The sequence below is a fragment of the Hyaena hyaena genome, unplaced genomic scaffold, assembly GCF_003009895.1.
Source record: "Hyaena hyaena isolate Hyena2069 unplaced genomic scaffold, ASM300989v1 scaffold_421, whole genome shotgun sequence".
Taxonomy (NCBI): domain Eukaryota; kingdom Metazoa; phylum Chordata; class Mammalia; order Carnivora; family Hyaenidae; genus Hyaena; species Hyaena hyaena.
Window position 1 is genome coordinate 4561 of NW_024081057.1, and position 15239 is coordinate 19799.

Genomic DNA, 15239 nt, shown 5'->3' on the forward strand with positions numbered 1-15239 from the left:
AAGCCAACTAAGAACAAATGTGTGTGCCTGTGTGTATGTGTGTGCACACGTGAGTGCTCGCCACACTCCCAGGGTACCCTGAAGATATAGAGGACACAGGGCAGCAACAGAGATGCTCATCTCTGGTGGAGTAAGTTAGCCCCCTGCCACTTCGTCTGTCTTTTATAGGAGGATTCTGGGGGGAAGGAAAGCTGTCTCAGACAGGGCTCAGTGCAGAAAACAGGACAACCCAGGGCTTTCAAGAGGAAGGGACTTGAAAGAAGGAATTACGTCCTCAAAAACTGTAGGTAGGACCGAAAGAACTGGTTCTGGATTGGGCCTCAAGGCATAGGCCTAGAGCAATAGGTGTCTCTGAGGTTGCCCCTGAATTCAGAGTTCAAGGGCACACATGCAGAGCTGCCATCTGGGGGCTGGAAAGCCCAACTGAAGAAGCCTTTGGATACCGGAAGGCCTCCTTCTCCCAAACCTCACATGTCCAGGACCTTGCCTACCAGCCAAAACAGTCAGAAGGAGCAGGAGAGATGGCCCTTGCGGTCAGCCTCCCAAACTCCCTCAGGGTTGCTTGCATGTGTCTGCAGATCCTGATTTCCTCCAGGCCCAAGGTGCAATGAATTCTGGGAAATGTGAGAGCACCTTTTCAGCCTCTCCAGCCAGGAGGAGGGAAGCAGGAAGAGTGAGTCTAACCACAGTGGCCACCCGGTCTTGTTCTTGCTGTCTTCTCTCTCGTGGTGAGCTGATGCTTGGAGTTCTTTTTTTGTAAATTATTTGATAAAAAGTGTTTATTTACGTTTGTATTTAGAGTTAACAATGAATCTCATGCTTACAGAAAGCTTGCACAGAGTGCTTGGATGGGTGACACAAATACCAATATGGCCGAACGTTAAAACTCATTTCATTGATGTGAGAATATCAAAGTACTGTTGGTAACATACAGTGTTCACAAACAAGCCTACACACTTTTCCTAGAAGTATTCTATTTGTCAAAGAAATCACTATGTAACAAATAGTATTATATTCCCAAAAGATACAGTGTGAATAAGTATAAAATTTAGAGGAGAAAACTTCAGTTCAGTTCATTTCTTTATGTCCCAGGTTATCATTCTTTCCCATTTTATAAAAGATTCTTATTATAGTCGTAAGTTTTGATCAGTGTTAAGGGTGAAACTAATTTGTTAAATCAGTCATGAGTTGTTCAAAAAAAAGTTTAATGTTTATTTTTTGAGAGAGGTAGACAGACAAGAGTGAGGGAGGGGCTGAGAGAGAGGGAGACGAGGAATCCGAAGAACCTAAGCTTGGTGCTTGAACTCATGAACCGGGAGACCATGACCTGAGTGAAAGTCGGACGTGTACAACCAACTGAAATGCCCAGGTGCCTCAAATCATTCATAAATTATTACTGATCATGGACTGTAAAGTGGAACAAAGCAGCATTTCCAGTTGACAAATGGAACCTCAAATATTTTGATGTCTCTTAAATTAAGCTTGTGGCAATTAAAGCAATCAACTGTAGCAACGAGAAAACTATTGACAAAGTACAACCAGGATGTGGTCTTCCCAGAATACACTGGAGTGTGTACTTTACGAATAGTACGGTTGCTTGAAGTAGTAGAGTTGGTAAGCAGATACCAAGAGCACAGAGGATCAGTTTGGAGAAGAGCATTTTCTAGAGCTCACACTATAATTGGAGGGGACAAAAAGGGAAAACATAGGATGGTCTCACTCACAGAGGAAGTTACCCCAACAGCCTGTACTGAGGTCATAACTTCTGACCAGAGGTTCCAGAGCCAAACACAGAATCATCACCATGGAAAATGGCAGCAGTAATCCTGAATGCTCCCCTAGAAAGGACCCTGGGAAGAAGAGACCTGTGCCTCAGGCTTTGGTCAGCAGCTGGATCTCTCAAAGCATCAGCAAAGAATGAACTCCAAATTCAAATGAATTAAGAAAAAAAAAATTACTGTAAAGAAATAAAAATAGGTTTTGACACCTATGTGGAAACGTAGTGATTTTTAGAGAAATGCAGTTACTCTTCTGCACAAACTATCAGGAAGCTGGATAATGCAAAAAGCTGTAAGTAAAGGAAAAGTTTCGAGGAAATAGGCAAATGCAAATAATTGGAGTAAATAGGCCTCGTAAGCCTGAGGCCTCAAATTCCACATCCCTGAAACAGAACCCAGTGGAAGTGGCCACTGAAAGTAAAAGCCGGATGAATGCTAGGAAATGTACACGTAGTCCATAACATTCAGATGGGCGTTTTTATTCTCCTTCCAACCGCAAGGACATTTAGAGCAGTTTCCCCGAGTGTAACCAAGAAGAGCAGACAGTTAACATGGAGGGGCTGGTTTGGTTCACTGAATAGAGCCCTTCTATAAAGGAAAAGCAGTCGTGTTTAGTTAAATCTCAGGCGGCCTGCTGAAATACACAACGCTAGAACCCTGTTTCCCTGTTTTCTATCCTGTGCTTTCTCTGCTGGGTCTTTCTGTGATGACCCTCCGATTTTATTTCCTTTTTACTGCTTTTCCTGATCTTACTTTTTGTTCCCTATGTTCGTTTTGTTGTGGCCGCTTGCCCCAGCGAATAAGCTCCGAGTCCTGGCACAGTGTGGGAGGGGGAAGGATTCCTCACAGCTCAACAAGGCAGGTCTGTTCTGTGGCCCCGCCTGGGAGATGCTGAGGAAATGTCCTGTGGTCACCTCGGCAGGCCGCACTGCTGGAGCTTGGTTCCTGTGCCTGAGATTCTTCCTATGACATTTTTTAGAGCTACAAAAGATGACTTGGAAGAACAGAAGGCCATGCTATGCTCATGGTTGGAAAAGTGAGTATAATGGTGTAAATATTTTTCATGTTAATGTTTCCTTCTAACAAAATTTAAAAAAGAATTACAATGTGATATTTTTATTTACTGAATTAATTTCTAAAGTTAAGTATTATCTTTAGTAGGTAGTATATATTTAGTATATATGGTATACTTTTGGTATATAAATTATTACAGTATTAAAAATATCTGCAGTGTAATATAATTTTTTAATTATTTAAATTATCACCTTCCCCCACCCCCCACCCCATAGCTGATGCACAACATTACATTAGTTTCAGGTGTACAACATAGAGATTCGACAGTCTCTATGTCACCCCAGGTATAGCTACCACCCATCACGATGCAATGCTATTGCGGTTCCACTGACTGTTCTGTGTACACTGTATCTTTTTTTCCTGTGTTGGATTCATTCCATAACTGGAAGCCTGTATCTCCCATTCCTGGTTTCCATTTTGCCCACCTCCTCAAGTTGCTCCACTCTGGCAACAATCGGTTTGTTCTCTGTATTTATAGATCTGATTCTGCCTTTTCTTTGTTTCTTCATTTGTTTTGTTTTTAAGATTCCACATATAAGTGAGATCATATGGTATTTGTCTTTCTCTGTCTGTTTTACTTCACTTAGCATAGCACCCTTAGGTCTATCCACACTGTTGCAAATGGCAAGATCTCATTCTGTTTTTGGCTGAGTCGAATTCCACTGTGCATTTATACCGCATCTTCTTCATCTGTTCATCTGTGGATGGACACTTGGGTTGCTTCCATATCTTGGATACTGTAAATGATGCTGTAGTAAACAAAGGGGTGTGTATATCTTTTTGAATAGTATTTTTGTTTTCTTTGGGTAAATAACAAGTAATAGAGTTACTGGATCATATGGTATTTCTATTTTTAACTTTTTGAGGAAGCTCCATGCTGTTTCCAAAAGGCTGCACCAACTCACAATCCTGCAACAGTGTGTAAGGATTTCCTTTTCTCCACATCCTCATCGGCATATGTTATTTCTTGTCTTTTTGATTCTAGCCATTTGATTTGCATTTCCTTGAGGATTTATGATGTTGAGCATCTTTTTTTCTTTTGAGAGAGAGGGAGAGGTAGTGGGGAGGGGCAGAGAGAGGGGGGTGCAGAGGATCCGAAGCAGGCTCTGTGCTGACAGCAGTGAACCTGATGTGGAGCTTGAACCCACAAACTGTACTGACCTGAACTGAAGTCTGACGCTTAATCGACTGAGCCACCCAGGAACCCCAATGTTGAATATACTTTCATGTGTCTTTTGGCCATCTGTATGTCTTTTTTGGAGAAATGTCTATTCAGGTCTTCTGTCCATTTTTTAAAAATTGGATTATCATTATTATTATTGTTATTATTATTGTTAATTTTAGTGTTGAGTTGTATAACTTCTTTGTGTATTTTGGATATTAACTCAGTGTTGGACAAATATCGCAAATATCCTCTCCCATCCTGAAGTATAATTTCTTTAAAGTAATATCAAAGGACAATCTGGAAAGGAAAGTCATATTGGTTGAATGATGTGGTGTAAATAGAACACTAGCTATTTAGGTCAATGAGACAGAACACACAGCAAAGAATTTGATCTTATTACAAATAACTTAAGATATGATGAATGAGGGGCACTTGGGTGGTTCAGTTGGCTAAGCATCTGACTTTTGATCTCAGGCAGGTCTTGATATCGGGTTGAGAGTTCAAGCCCCACACTGGGCTCCACACTAGATGCAGAGTTCTTAAAAAAATAAAGAAATAAAGAAATGATGGATGAATCCTTTCAAATTTTCAGGGGAGAGGTGAAAATACCATTCAATAAGTGTTTTAGATGAACCGAATAGCATTTTGAAAAGAACAAATTTTGGTTCCTCTATAATTTACTCAAATAAGTTTCAGAAGCTTAAAGTGTCACCTTAAAAAAATTATATATATATATATATATATATATATACCTGCAAAAGTTAGAAACAATACTTTTTTAAGGGAAAAAGGGGTAATGACAACTTTCTAAACAAAAAAATGTGATGAAGAAAAATGCACGTTTGACTCTAGAAGTTAAACATTTTCTAAACATAAGAAGAAATTTACCAAAGGGTAAGGGTCAACCAAGAAGTGGCAGGATATTTGGAGCAAATATACCTTACCATTAATGTGTTTATTCCATAAAGAATTTCTACAAATTGAAAAAAATAGTAGAGTGGATATTGGATAAAGGACAAAAAGGCAATTCCCCCCAAATAAACTTAATAATGAACAAACATACAGGGACCTACTAAACTTAATTTGCAGTCATAAACAGATGTTAAAAGTTGCTATTGTCTCTCATTAAATTTGTAAAATAAAGACTGATAATATTTAATGCCGGCGGGAGCACAGGGAACTGGGTCCTGGCGGGAGTGTGAATGGATGCAATCCACTTGGAAAGTATTTGATAATGTTCACGAGGAGCCAAAAAACTGTTTGGAACTGAAGGATGTTGTAGATAAGCCTCCTGCGTCTGCCGTACCTGGAGGGATATGCGTGTGTAACAGTAGACCTGGACATCTGCCCGATGCGTACCATGAGTCCCAGGCCAATCAAGATGGAGACATGGTCATCACCTTGGGCTTCCTCAGGTCATCCCTGCCCCCCCTCCCCCCGCCCCACCTCCTTCCCATGTTCTGCTTTTTGACACTACGGGTGGATTTGCCTCTTCTAGGACTTCATAGAAACAGTGTCATATGGAATGTAGACTTTTATGTCTGGCTTCTTTTTGCTCAGTGTTTCAGATTCATCTCTCTATATATTTTTGCATATAACAGTAAATTTTTCCTTTTTATTGCCAAGTAGTATTTTATTGTATGTAAACCCTTAATTTGTTTATTCATTTACCTGTGGATGGGCATTTGGTCACTTATAATTCTTAGCTTTTATCCAAGTTTCTGTGAATATACTCTTTTTTTGATGTTTTTTATTGTGGTAGCAAAATTTACCATTTTAACCATTTACAATGTACGATTCATTGGTGTTGATTACATTTAAAATACTATACAACCATTACCACTATTTATTTTTCCCAAATGTTCAATACCCCAAAGAGACACTGTGCAATCATTAAGCAGTAACTCCCTTATTTCCTCTCTCCCAGCCCCTGGTAACACTAACCTACTTTCTGTCCCTATGAATTGGTCTATTCTAGGTATTTCATGTAAGTGGCATCCTTACAGCATTTATCTTTTTGCATCTGGCTTATTTCCCTTGGAATAATGCTTCTAGTTTCATCCATGAAGCATGTGTCAGAACTTTGTTCCTTTTCATGGATGAATAATATTTTGTTGTAGGTATATAGTACATGGTCATTAGTCCATTCATCTGTCAATGGACACGTGAGTTCTTTCCACTTGTGGCTGTTGTGAATAATACTGCTATGAACAATGCTGTGCAAATATCTGCTTGAATCTCTATTTTCAATTCTGTATATACATATGTTTTCATTTAATGTGAGTAAAGATGTAGACGTGGCATTGCTGAGTCACAGGACAGGTAAGGCTTAACTCCACAGAAGGCCAAGGTTGTCATTCCAAGTTTCAGAGTGATTGGCCATTTTATACTTCTGCCAACAATGTGAGAAATACTCATTGATTCACATCCTCACCAACATTTGGTGTTTGTTTTGGTCTTCCCCCACCCAGCCCTCACCCTGGGTGCCAAAGTCATTCAAGGAAAATCTTCCGAAACTAGAGAACCTCAACCCAGCTCACTTGAGATGAATCATAGACTTAAATGTCCAAGTTAAAAACTATAAATCCTGGGGTGCCTGGGTGGCTCAGTCAGTTAAGCGTCCGACTTCAGCTCAGGTCATGATCTCACAGTTCGTGGGTTGGAACCCTGCGTTGGGCTCTGTGCTGACAGCTAGCTCAGAGCCTGGAGCCTGTTTCAGATACTGTGTCTCCCTCTCTCTCTGACCCTCCCCTGCTCACACTATCTCTCTATCTCAGGAAAAACAAAAAACAACAAAAAAACCCCTGATAAATCCTAGGGGTTCCTGAGTAACTCAGTCAGTTAAGCATCCGACTTGGCTGAGGTCAAGATTCCATGGCTTGTGAGTTCAAACCCCACGTTGAGCTCTGTGCTGATAGCTCAGAGCCTGGAGCATGCTTTGGAATCTGTGTGTCTCTCTCTCCCTGCCCCTCCACAGCTCATGGTCTGTCTCTTTTTCTCTCAAAAAATAAATAAACTTGAAAGAAACAACAACTATGAAACCTAGAAGAAAATAAGAGGATACCTTCATGACCTTGGAGAAAGCCAAGATTTCTTGAAGAAGATACACAAAGAAATAACATTCACACAGGAAATCCTGGAGGGTCTGGGCTTGACTTGCAATGGGCCAATCCAGAGGACCCCATGGAATAAGAAGAAAGTAGGTACTGCCCAGGTGCTCTTCATTGGGACCCCAGGGACCTGGGTGGAGGCTTGTGACTATGTGAACCTCATCCTGTATCTCTCACCTCCCCAGGCAAGAACTTACTGGAATATTTGGTCCTACCAAAATACCCACAGCAAAGAAAGAAATGAGCCACTCTCCAGAGGCTTTCCCCTTCATTAATGTGGTCTTCACACATTAGACCAAGGTCTGTATTTGTGGTTAGAGAACAGAAAGCTTGCTGGCAGCTCAGAGGCGATGCCTGAGCTGGCTGTGAGAGGGGTAGCAGCTCCACACTGGACACCTAGATAGACGGACAGTGTGGGATGGAGGAAAACTTGGACTCTGGAGTCAGCTGGACCTAGGTTCTAATCCCCAACCTTATCCTTTTAGGCTGTGTGCCCTTGGGCAATTCATTGGCCCTCTGAGGCCTGGTTTCCATACTTGAAGTGAACCAGTTTGACATCATTTGATCATTTGGTCTGAGGGCTGTTCTAGGCCTGGTGGGGAGGGATGCTGTCAGCAGAGGCAAACCTGCCTTTGAGTGGTCCACATATAGCTGCACACAGGGCAAACTTCAAACGGAACTTCTGACAAACAATCTCCTTTTCCTTCTTTTCCTGCTTCACAACTAGTCCTTCAGCTTCCTAGGCCTGAAATATGGTAAAACTTTGGCCTTCTCTCTCCTCTGTTTCCTGTATCCGATTAGCTACAAAGTCCTATCAAGTCTTCCTTCAAAATGCCCTTTAGCACGAGGTGCTCCTGTGGCCCATACTGCTACTGCCTACCCAATTCCTATTCCTTGCCCTCCTTGCTGGCAGAATCCCAATTTTGTTCAAAGGGACAATGGAAGTCCAATCAAAAGCTTTCTTCCTTTGCAGCTGGGGGTAGCTACTAAGACCTATGCATGAGAAGGGAGCTGAAGGTTTCTGGGAAAGATTTGCTTCTCTTAAATAGATCGCACCCATGCCTGCTTCATTATTTCTATTTTTCCATCTGGGATGAAGCTCTGAGGCAGGGAGGAGCTATGGCAGCCATCTTGAGATCATAGGGACCTTATCTGAAGAAGGCATTATATTGCTCACATAGCCTATTACACGAGCCATCAGAGGGCTTTTCCTAGCTTCTGCTCTGCCAGTGAAAGTGTCATGGTGGACACACGAGTCCCAGAATCAAAGGACTCCAGGTATAGCTCATCCCTAAAGTAGAATATTAAGCAACCAGTGGAAATGATGAAGGAAATCTACATAGACTGACAGAGAAGGACATTCGTGATATCTTGTTAAACAAAAAAGGCCGCTTAAAAGTAGTTTTTCTGGCATATAATTATAAACATAAACTTATTCTGATATATATGCATTTTAAAATGTTAATGGATATTCTTGTGAATCCTCAACAGGCTTATTATATGTGCCTGATGAACTTATATGTTGTAGTATTTGTTTTCTCTTCTCTGATTAAAATATTTTTCAAAAAATGTAGAAATAGTAGACAAAAGTACTTAAATGCTGAAATTCCATGCTCCTTAGTGTGGCATTTCGTGGTTTCCACAATGGGCAGGAATGTAGGCACTGTGTGTGTGTGTGTGTGTGTGTGCATGTATGAGAATTTATGAGTCCCTGAGAGTATGTGAGTGTTAGTCAGCGTGGGTGTATATGTAAGTGTGCATATCCAGAGTTGATGAGTGTATATGAGTGTGTGCTCTGAGATTAATTGTGTGACTGCTTTGAAGAGTTATGTGAATGTGAGGCACTGTGTGTAAAGGGTGTGACGTGAGTGAGCGTGTGTGTGGTGACTATGTGGGTGCTTTTGTCCTCCTGGGGCTGAGGTGAGCAGGCAGAAAGGATTCAGGGGGCCCCCACGTTTCTAGAATCAGTCTGATCCATCATGGGAGGTACGGCAAACCTGCTTCCCCACCCTCCACTCTGCCCACCTCGAGGCAAAAAGGAATGAGGCAGTCCCTCAATCTGTCTGTCTGGGGAGGCGCCTGTCTGTCTGTCTGTCTGTCTGTTTTAGTCTCCATGACAGCTGTCCCTCAGGCTCTAACTGGCTCCTAGGCTGGCAATCCTCCTGGTCACACACCCTGAGAGGGTGACCAGGTCAGCTACTCTGTCTCAATCCCTCCAATAGCTCCTTGAGCAAAAGGTTTGGTGGCCAATGATCTTAGGAAAGACAGAAATTGTGGGATCCACCAAAGACGCTGGCATGTTAAGGGTGCTGAGAAGTCCCCGACAGCCAGAAGTCCCAGCCCATTGCACCTTCCTAGTCTGCCATTTACTGAAGAACAAGAACCCTCTCCCCAAGTCCCCCACAGCACCTGCTGACTCTCAAAGGAGGTGCCCTCACAGAAGGCACTTTAGGGAACTTTAGGGACCAGCCTGCTTTGTCTGGCACACCGAGGCCTGGCACAAACACACATGGCCCATTGGAGCCCCGGGGCAGGCGGTACTACATCCTACACCCATTTCACAGATATGGGAACCAAGGCTCCAGGAGATAAGTATGTAGCTCAAGGTGCCCCCAGCTGGTCAGAGACCTGCTTGCCTGGACTCCACCCTCTTTCCTTCTCAGCAGAAGTGAGTGGAGAGCAGGGCTCTGAATGGGCTAAAGAAAGTAGACTATTTCAGAGAAAAAAGCCAGGCTGAGGCTGGGCACTAGCCCAGGATGGGGTTCCCGGGCAGGTGGGAGGGGGTGGAGTAGCCAGAGCAGACACTGAAGGGGGACGGAGGGCTGGGAGGTGCTGAGGGGACCCTGTCAGCTCGTCCTGAGCGCATGCCTCTGTCATCTCAGCAGCTGGAGGTGAAAGACCCCAAAGTGGTCTCTCCCGAAGTGGAGTTTTCTCCCGAAGTGGGAGACGGTTCTAGTCCCACCAGGGCCCCAGGAGGCCAAGTGACTGAGGTCAGGCCCCCCTGTTCTCCCCACCCAGTTTCCTCCTCTGAGCCACAAAGGACGTGGGTGAAGGCTGCCAGACAAAAGATGGGATGCCCAGTTGGATGTGAGCGTCAGGTAAAGAGCAAACACATTTTAGGGTGAGTATATTCCATGCAATCTTTGGGACACACTTACACTAGACAATGGCTTATTATTTATCCGGTAGTGGATGTTAACAGCCCAGCCTGTATTTCCATTGCAGATGAGGCCCAGTGACCTTCATGGCACAGATGAGGGGTCAGACCCTGGGGGGTTGGGACTAGATCCCTGGCCGGGGCTCACTTCCTTCCCATGGGCGGTCTCTCCCTGTGGACCAGGCGAGGGATGGCTGGGCTGCACCTGGCTCTGAGGGAAAAGCCCGGCTCCGTGTGGTGGCCACAAGGCTGGTGAGGGGCTGGGGACCCAGGCGTCAGCGGTGCCCGTGCTCAGGGATCACCAAGCCCCAGAAGGCAGAGCGGGGAGGAGGTGTCCGCGTCTACCCTGACGGACCTGTGTCTAAATCTGGCCGAGTGTGGCCGAGCTCCGTTGGCTGAAATGGCTGGGGGAGAGCAGGGCTACAGGAGGTGGCTGGGGGAGGCACAGCAGCACAGACCCCTGGGAGAGGAGGGCAGGGGCGGGGGAGGGGTGGGAAGCTCCAGGGCCAAGGGCCCTACCTGAGCCCTCAGGTGCAGGGATTGCTGGTCCATTACCACATCCCGGGCTGTGGGGGCATCATGGCACCTGCTGCCCTCCAGCCCCCCCCCCCTTCACTGGGAAAGCTCTAGCTCTGTGTGTGTGTGTGGGGTGGGTGGGAGATAGATGGTGTGGAGTCTCTGAGGAAGCACTCCTCCCCCCACTTCTCCACAAACTGGTGTCTGTGTTTGTGGTAAGTCCAGTGACACGGGGAGGTGGCCTACAAGAGGAGCAGGACCCGGCAAGTTCAGATTGCGAGGTGGCAGCCACATAAAGGGGGGTGTAGAGGGAGCCTCAGCAGCTGCCCCACCATGACCTCCTGGGCCCTTCTGCTCCTTGCCTCGGTGCTCCTGGCCACCCCGGGTAAGGACCTTCCCCCGTGCCCATCCTGGCAGCTCCTCCTTAGCTGAGGGGAAGAACAGTCTGGACATTGGGTTGGACTAGGCCTCCGGACTTGAATTCTTGGGGGAAGGTGAGAGAAAGACCTCTAAAAGGAGATGAGGGTCCTTTCCTTTGAGAGCAGCTCCAAATCTTGTGTGTGTGTGTGTGTGTGTGTGTGTGTGTGCATGAGAAAGAGAGAGAGAACAGAGAAGGATACAGGGAGACAGAAAGTGGTTGCATTGATGTGGGGGGGGAGTGCAGTGTAATCTCCTCCTGGTTCCAGAAGAATTGAGAGCATTCTGTTGCAGAGACTGGCTCAGAGCAGCTCCAGGGCGGGGTGTGAGGACAGGACCCCTGGACCCTCACACAGCCCCGCTCCTGTCCTGCGCTCTGGCCACCTCCGGGGCTCCCCGCCAGCCAGGAGATCTGACCATTCTGTCTCCTTCCCCTTGCGGAGGGACGCTGATGCTGTTTCTTCCCCAGGTCTGACCTTCTCTGGCTTGATTCCTGAGGGTAATGACTTGATGACGGCTGACCTGTGTCAGGAAGAGCAGTTCTTAGAGAACTTGATCCTGGAGGCCGTCCAGGTTGGTGGCTGGCTCTCTGCTCACTTCCCCTTACAACCTCCCTCACATATTGTCTCCTCCCTGGGACCAGCAGGCAGGGCTGCCCATCCTGCAGGGCAGAGGGGAGGCAAGGTTGCGGGCTGAAGATGCTGGTGTTTGCACCATTGTGCCTGGTTGTGGGGCTACCTCAGTCTGGCTGGGCCCTCCCCCAGAGGGTCCTCTGGGTTCTGACCAGAGTAGAGAAGAGGGGAGAGGGCTGCTCTGGGTGAGGGGTGGCGAGTGTGGGGCAGGTCCTGGGGGGTCTCAGCCCCACCAAGACTAACAAGAAGGTGGGAAGGGCCAGCCAGCCTGCTTCGGGCCCTAAAGCACAGAAAGATCCTAGAGGCTCCCACTGGCCTGGGAGACACCTGAGAGCCCCTCCCTGGGTCCCTGCCAAGGACTGTTGGGGTGTCTGAGATGCCACCTCAGGAGGCGATGTTTTCTGACAGGGTGACTGGCGGAATTTCACCTGTAATACTTGTGAGATGATAATCAAGGTGCTGAGAAAAGTCCTGGGACATGATATCACGCAGGTAAGGCCTGGTGATTTGGGGACCCATCTGCCGGGCGGTCAAGGGCACAAGTGGGGCTGGAGGGCTACGGGCGACACTGAGGAAAGGAATGATCCCAGGTTGGGCCATAGCTTCTCAGCAGGGATCTGTGGGCCCCCTGGTGTCTGGGGACTGACCTCACATAATCCCCTGAAATCACGAAGTTCTGTCAGTATGAACGTAGGAGGAAGGGCTTCTGTCCCACCATCAAAGGAAATTTGGTCTGAGGGAAGGTAGGAATCTTTCCCCTTTGGCCCCACCATGTGTGGTAGACAGAGCTTTGCGAGGCTGGTTCCAGTGAGGAGCTGGGTCACACTGAGCCCCCTCAGATCTACCAGTTCTTAGCTGCATGACTGGACCAAGTCCTTAATGCTTTCAGAGCCTCGGTTTTCTTATGTGAGCAGTGGGATGGATAAGAATCACCTCTTGCATGTTATGGAAACCTTTTAAAGGAGCTGAGGGGGTGGGACGAGCTTAGCTCCACGCCTGGCCCTGAGCAAGTGCTACACAAGGGGATGTGTTACTACCAAGAAGCACTGCTCTCCCAACTCCCCTCCCCCCTGCCTCTGCTTTGTTCCCTGATCCTGCTCAGCTCCCTGGCACTGCAGGGCCCACCCTCAGCCCTGGGAACGCAGCTTTACCCTTCTCCTCGGGATGGTGGCAGAAGATATATCAGAGTCGAATGTGCCAAGACTCCAAGTTCTTTCCCCTCCTAACCTTCGTCACACACCCTGTGTGACACCCATCAAGTTGGGGCCCAGGAAGCTTGGCAGGCAGAGCCTCTCCTGTGGGTCTAGGAGCCGTGGGCGCTTTTCCCCACACAGAAGGCAGGAGGGGTGGGATGACGATGTACAGGGGACTGGGACACTACAGGGCCAGTGTCCTCACAAGTGCCCCTCCTGACCACACTTGGGCCAGGGCTTTGGGGCCTGGGCGTGAGGTCTGATCCCTGCCCCTCTATCGTCTGTCCCCATGGCCACCTGACACCAGGCTCTACTCCCAGCATGCCCTTGGTCAGAGGTGCCCTGGGCCTAGAGCTGCTGGGGTGTGCAGGGAGGTGTCAGTCCTGGGCCGAGCTCACCTGATTTCTCTCTCTTCCTATGGTGCTACTGCAGGAAGTCATCAAACACACTGCATCCCTGATGTGCGAGCCGATGCCTTTGCTGCGGGATGCTTGCAAGAAAGTAATCACTGAATTATTTAGTAAAATCACCAAGGGTATTGTGAATGGGAAGACCCCCCAGGAAATCTGTGTGAAAATCAGGATGTGTCCCCCTACAATAGGTGAGTGTGGAGGAGCCAGCAGGGTCTTTCCTGGAGGTCCCACTTCACCTCCCCTGGCATTTGCGATAGGGTTTAAACCCACAGAAATCCAGCTGCCACACAGAACTTCCGCAGCTCACACACATCCCACCAAGCTTCCAGAAGGTGACACATCACTCCCCCCACTGTGTGCAAAGTGTGGAGAAGGTGGGCAGAGGGGCTGTAGTTGGAAATGGTTGAGAAATACTGCAGGCAATCCTGGGGTCCCCATCTGTGGTCAGCTGTGTCCTTGAACAAGTAGCTTAACCTCTGTGAGCTGGAGTGTCCTCACCTGGGAAGGGGATAGGAACACGTAGCTCTGATTTCAACCAAGGGCTGAATGTCTAGGGACATTGATACCAGGCAAGCGGCCTCAGACAGGGACCGTCAAAGACATCAGAGACCCGATGAACTCCCATCCCCCAGCACGGGAGCCAGGCCACATCTGTGCCCAGGACTCTAGGGGCCTGAGAGCTGAGCTCAGGAGCCCGGCTGGCGGGGAGCGCTCTCCCGTCTGTCCCTCCAGGGCTGCCCAGGCTGTGGTGCAGGTCAGGCCATGGCTGCAGCACGTGGGACAGGAAGGACCCTGCTTGGATCTGGTGGCACATGTAGCCCTGACTGAGGACATGGGACTTGATGCCAACAGATCTGAGGGACACCACAGTGTGAGTCCCCCCCATTTCCCGTGATTAGAGTCTGTGGTTTTTCATCTCTAAAGCCCCACAAGCCACACAGGCCCCTGACTGGGTTCCAGGATGTGAGTCCAGGGCTGTTCTGTAGGGACAGGAGGTTCTAGTCCCCATTTCCCGTGGACACTCCACACTCCTGCCCACTTCTCTCTTGTCTCCACTGCAGGTCGCTGAGCCCCTGGGACCTCTGACCCCACCCTGGGGAGGAGCACGGATTCGCCAGCAACCACCACCTGCTTCTGCCCTCCCACACCCAGAGCCCACCCTCCAGTTCCCTCACCTAACTTCTCAGTGCCTCCCCCTGCAGAAGAATAAATGTCATGCAAGCTTTTGGCCACAGCTGCTTTTCCTTTGGTGGATTTGAGGGGCGGGGCTGGGAGGCGTGCTTGGGTGGCTCATGCATTCCTTCAATAAATGTTTCTTGTTTGTCCCGCACTGTACTAGAGGCTAGGGATTTTGTGGTGAGCGAGTGAGCCTCAGCAGTCCTTACACATATGCTCATGAAATACTTAGGGACAGTCACTAGAGATGCACATCCTTGGAGAGCCTGGGGTACAGGGTGGAGTTACCCCCAGAAGCTCTCAGGCCAGGAGGAGGAGCAGCAGGGTTGTAGGTCAGAGTAATCTTGGTCAGAGGGGACAGATACCCACCTTTCCTTTTCTCTGTAGGGGGCTATCTTTTGTGTGTGTGTGTGGGGGGTAATGTTATTTAGGATTCTTTTGATGTAAGCTACACAAATCTTAGCTCTTTTTGGTTTCAGTAAAAAAGGCAGTTTATTGGCTCTAGTTATTAAACAGTCCATTGATAGGTTTAGGCATGGATTGATCCAGAATCATGAGTAGTGTCCCCAGAGCTCCAGGCCTGGTTCTCTGCCATTCTCTCAGGTCTT